Source organism: Neomonachus schauinslandi, chromosome 2 (genome assembly GCF_002201575.2).
Source record: "Neomonachus schauinslandi chromosome 2, ASM220157v2, whole genome shotgun sequence".
Lineage (NCBI taxonomy): Eukaryota > Metazoa > Chordata > Mammalia > Carnivora > Phocidae > Neomonachus > Neomonachus schauinslandi.
Genome location: NC_058404.1, coordinates 72,132,688 through 72,138,754, shown reverse-complemented (window position 1 = coordinate 72,138,754; position 6,067 = coordinate 72,132,688).

Genomic DNA, 6,067 nt, shown 5'->3' with positions numbered 1-6,067 from the left:
AATTTATATTCTTAATTTTAAACTTATCAAAGCCATAAATTCCTACCAGGCCACTTTACTTGGAAAATACCAATCCTTGTGCATTTTTAAAGACTAAGAAGTAAACTCCAAGTCATTCAGAGAACTGTGTGCTCCCCACAGAATATTATTGTGAACAGGCCCTCCTTTTCTTGGACATAGGAACATAACAGGGTCACCTGTTGCAACCACTAATTACCTCTGTCAGCAGCAGTCAGGAAATTTGTGACTGAGGCTGGTTTCACCACCAGGATCTATGGCACTGTATTTTCATGAAGGTGAATAGTGATTAGACTGTGTGAATTCCCATGAGAGACACATATCAGTACTGAGAGGTACAAGGCCTGCAAGTCATTTGGAATTCATTATTAAGGGAAGCAGCAGTAAGTAAACACTTGACCACATTGGGCTCTATTAGATATATTTTTGGGTGAATGAAGCCACAAGGATATTGCATTAGCTGTAATGATAGGTCTTGGCTAAGTAACCTCAGTCCACATTTCCCAAATGGTTAATTGCTATTACAGTCATTTCATAAATGCTCATTGACTTATTTCCCACTCACAAAGAACACACTGCATCTCCCTTTTTTGCTTTTGCATGCACACTCATAAATTTGAGATTCTGTTGACAAGCCATTGCCTCAGATTTGAAAGGGAAGCACTATGATTTACAGAAAATGCAATATTTTATCAAGGATATGAGACATGTTCCTGGGAAGATTTCTGACACCCTGTGCCAGGCTGACCACAAGTCACTGCCCTGAGTTCTTGGTGCCAATGTGAAAGCCAAGGTAAAATATTATCTTCAGAAAAGTAAGATTCTACTGAACTTTTTTTTTAAAGATTTATTTATTTATTTGAGAGAGGGCGAGGGAGGGGCAGAGGAGAGGGAGAGAGAGAATCTCAAGCAGAGTCTTAGGACCCTGAGATCATGACCTGAGCCCATTAAGAGTCAGACACTTAACCGCTTAAATGACTAAGCCACCAAGGCACACCTCCACTCTTACTAATAAAATCTGTTTGCACAATTATAATTCAAATGTCCAGATTTCCTCACTGCTTAAGCTACCTGTAGTTGCAAGGAGCCAGCTGGGATGAGTATTAACCCTTTCAGCTCACATGGATGGTTCTTTGTTCTTTTGTAGACCATGTAACACTGGCGATCCCACTCTCAGGAGACCTAAGGCAATCAAAAGGCCAGCCTTTGATATTCAAAACATGTTTTGTTTGGTTTTGTTTAAAATCTCTCAAGTTAAAACCAAAACTCTTTAATCCTTCTGATGTGCTTTCAGAATAATGAGGCACAGGTCTCTGGTTGAGCCATCACCCAAAAAATTGAAAAATAAGGTGAGATGTGACTTCTCCACTGTCCCATCCTTCCTAAACCTCTTCCAGTTCTCTAGCCTAGGACTATCCATTTGCTGTTTAAGTCAAGAGTTAGGTGAGGGACGCCTGGGTGGCTCAGTCAGTTAAGCCTCCAACTCTTGATTTTGGCTCAGGTTGTGATCTCAGGGTCTTGAGATCGATCCCCTCATTGACTCTGTGCTCAGCGTGGAACCTGCTTGAGATTCTCTCTTTCCCACTCCATCTGCCCCTCCCCCAACTTGTCCTCTAAATAAAAAATTAATAAATAAAATCGTTAAAAAAAGTTAGGTGAGCTGTTTCTGATTCACTGCAAAGAGTGAAAAAGTCATTTGTTTTTAAGCCAACATTTTATCTTCCAATGCTTCTGTAAATAACATAACCCATGCAAAGTTATGTTTAGGAAATACAAAATAATCATTTAGAAATGTATGGTCAGAGAGGAGAAATCCTGTGTATTGTATCTGTGACTGGGCTACGTACATCATCATGGGCAAAATAGCTTGTTCATCACTTACCACCATTTTGAGTGGGAAAAACTACCAAAGTCTTGTACTTGATTTTTTCCCTCCCTAGAGCTTTCAGTTTATCCTCACTCATCTCTCCAGTAAATGAACATTCTCTGTTTAGATGGTTTTGTGTTTTTTTTTATCTTTGCCTCTCTCCCAGCAATCCTTGAGTGTTGTCTATATATCTCTCACCATAACTTATTTCTCAACCTGTGTTTGGGAGTTTCTGAAAATATTCTAGGAGGTCTAAGTGTGTTCTATGAGAAGTTTTACATTTTACTTTTTAATTATAAAAATTTAAAAATATATATTGTAACCATATCTTGAATACCACAGTCATTTTATAACCTAATAGCGTCAAAAAATATATTTACATTTACTTATACAAATGTGGTTGCTCCATGTTACTTAAGACTAACTGATATCACAATGTTCTGTACAAATAGAATTTTCAGAGGAGTTCAAATAGAGATAAGCAACGAGAGAATTTGTCCTCACCCATTCTTGGTAGTAGAGGCATCTCAAATTAGAAAGAGAAAACCTGCACTGTGACAGTCAGGACCATACTCATGTTTGTGGGAGAATATATTTGACAGACCCTATATTTATAAGTAGAAGGAAGGCTAAAGCAGTTTGTTTACAATACAAATTAAACAACAAAAACTTATTTTGCCCTTGATTTCTTCTTTTTTTTTAAGATTTTATTTATTTATTTGACAGAGAGAGACAGCAAGAGAGGGAACACAAGCAGGGGAAGTGGGAGAGGGAGAAGCAGGCTTCCCGTGGAGCAGAGAGCCCGATGTGGGGCTCGATCCCAGGACCCTGGGATCATGACCTGAGCCGAACGCAGATGCATAACTGACTGAGCCACCCAGGCGCCCTTTGCTCTTGATTTCAATGGTAATTGTTTTATATACTGTAGTTGGTGCTTTTGGTTACCGAGCACATATCCACAACTACTTCTCTTCCTCTTTCACAGAATTTGATTGTGTCAGCCTCTTGTGCCCCTGCATGGCTGTGCCCCAATTCATAGCCCTTGTCCCTTTCAGCATAAACATTCAAAAACTACAAATACTGAAGTACCACGTCTTGAAGTTAATCTGCTGCTTTGTCCTATACTTTAAAATAACAGTAGTTGATTTAGAAAATAAACACTTGAAGTTAAGCATACCCATTTTTATAACAAACTACTAATGCAAATAGTTAATCTCTGCATGAATATTTTTATTGTTATGTTAATCACTGTAATCATTAGTTTTTGATGTAGTGTTCCATGATTTATTGTTTGCGTATAACACCCAGTGCTCCATGCAGTACGTGCCCTCTTTAATACCCATCACCAGGCTAACCCATCGCCCCACCCCCTCCCCTCTAGAACCCTCAGTTTGTTTTTCAGAGTCCATTGTCTCTCATGGTTAGTCTCCCCCTCTGATTTCCCCCACTTCATTCTTCCCTTCCTGCTATCTTCTTCTTCCTTTTTTTATTTTTTTTTTAACATATAATGTATTATTTGTTTCAGAGGTACAGGTCTGTGATTCAACAGTCTTACACAATTGCATGAATATTGTTAAAGCAGACGTGGGTTACATTGTTCCACTATTAAAGCCAACTTTGATTTTAGGTTTAGCAAAAGCACATCATCTTTTATATTAAATTCATGTTGTTAATACAAATTTTTTTGGCATCATTGTTTTGTTTGTATTTGTTCATTAGTTTTGGTTTTGAAATTATACAAACCCCATACACAAAATGAGTTTAAACTTATTTAACAGATTGTCAAGTTTAACTGACTAGTCTAAATCATGTGGATTTCTCTCAGGAAAAATCTACTATGATGGTTAATGGTGTAGAATGTAGAGGGAGGCACCTTTTTCTGAATCCTAACTTCACCACACTTGAGCTGTGTGTGTGACACTGGGAAAGTATATAAACCTCTCTAAGGAAAGAGACTAATAAATACCAGCACTCCCTCAGTTTGTTATTAGAATTGCTTGAGTTAATACATGGGAAGGACTTGAAACAGTACTTGGCCCATAGTGTGTTCAAGTGTTAGTTTTACTGTTATCATTATTACTAAGTATTTCTATCATCTTATTATGAGCAATGATTGGGGTGGATATTTATTGAAGGTGATGGTCTTGAGCAGATAACTATAAAGCAAGAAATAAAAAAATTGGATGTTTACAATTTTATACCCCGAGAAGCTATTTTAAGACTAGTCATTCTGCTATGATTCTTAGGTACTAATTATCCTAGTCTGTTCAGCCTACTTGTAACAAAAAACCACAGACTAGGTGGCTTATAAACAACCAACATTTATTTCTCATAGTTCTGGAGTCTGGAAGTCCAAGTTCAAGGTGCCAGCATTTTTGAGTGAGGACCTTTTTCAGGATTGCCGACTTCTTGTTGTGTCCTTATATAGAAGAAAGTGCTGGGAACTTCTCAGGGACCTCTTTTATGAGAGTACTAATCTCATTTATAAAGCTTTCCCCCTCATGATCTAAGAACCTTCCAAAAGCCCCACTTCCTAACCATCACAGTAGGCATTAGGATTTCAACATATGGATTTTGGGGGGACACAAACTATTAAATTTAGCATTAGCCAAGTATAAAGCTACATGCATAGCCCATATTAACTTACTTTCTCATAAATTTTTTTTTTTTTTTTTTTTTTTTTAGTTTATTTCTGGTTCTTTGCCTTTGGCTTTTACAAAGGGTTGACAATTAAATGACCATATTTCTTTGCAATAAATGCTAGGTTATTTATGAGCTGTTATTCCCTCCTACACACCAGGGATTGTCCTAGAAGGCATGATTCAAACTCATTTTTCAGAAAGATTAGAAATTTGTAGTTGAATCTATGAATAATTACTGCAGCTCAGCTGCAAGGACCTTATGCCTTAGTTTGGTCACCTGAGGATAAAATCTCTTACAGCTCTGCTCTGCCCAGTGATTTATACAACCAACTCAAGCTTTAATTTTCTGCATGTTCCCTGGAAATGGAAAGTGGTCTACTATGTGGAAATGAAGGTCTCATTGGCATCTTTTTTTGCTTAGTTTATATCAGTTCCTCTACAGATGTTCACTGTAACACTGAGCCCTGTCTATGGGGAAGACTTTCATTATCCTCTTTGTTTAGTTATTGCCCTTGTTTGGCTAATTTTCAAAATGCCAGCCAGATAGATAATTGTTAAGAGACATTACTAGGGTGCCTGGGTGGCTCAGTCATTAAGTGTCTGCCTTCGGCTCAGGTCATGATCTCGGGGTCCTGGGATTGAGCTCCACATCGGGCTCCCTGCTCGGCGGGAAGCCTGCTTCTCCCTCTCCCACTCCCCCTGCTTGTGTTCCCTCTCTCGTTGTGCCTCTCTCTGTCAAATAAAAATAAAATCTTAAAAAAAAAAAGACATTATTAAAACTTCTTCTGTCTATGCTACAAGATCCTATTTTTCTAAGTATTTTGAGGATCAAAATTAGTTGGTTCATGAGAAAACCTTATAGGGGCACCAGGGTGGCTCATTCGGTTAAGCACCTGACTCTTGAATTTGCCTCAGGTCATGATCTCGGGGTGATGAGATGGAGCCCTGTGTTGGGATCCTAACTGGGTGTGGAGCCTGTTTAAGATTCTCTCTCTCCCTCTCCCTCTGCCCTTCCTCCACTCACACCCTCTCTCTCTAAAAACAAAAAACAAAAATAAAAAAATCAAGAAGACCTTATAGCTAAAGAGCTGATATCTTGAAAGGACAGTAAACATCAATTTCATTCAAATTAGGACCGTACAGTTTTAATTGTGACTAGTAAACCTACAATACTTAAATGATAAACTAAATTGATTTATAGTAGGAATCTTACCTGACTTGAGGAAATATTAAAGAAATCTTATGGGTTCCTTCAAAATTCAGTGGGAAAAAGGTTAGTTTTTATTCCCCAAATTCCTTGAGGTTAGGGAATATAATTTGAGGTGTGACCTCAAAAAATTGCCTTGCCTACTTTTCTAACTATGCAAACTTTTCTTTTCATAGTTATTTATTAATGACAGTTTGCATAATTTCTACCTGAAGATGTCAGACATCCATTAAATATTTATTGATTGAATTTCTGAGAAAAATTAACATCTATCTCTCATTTCTTTTCTGAATATTTCATGTAGACCATTGCTATACTGTTAGTTCTTAAGAT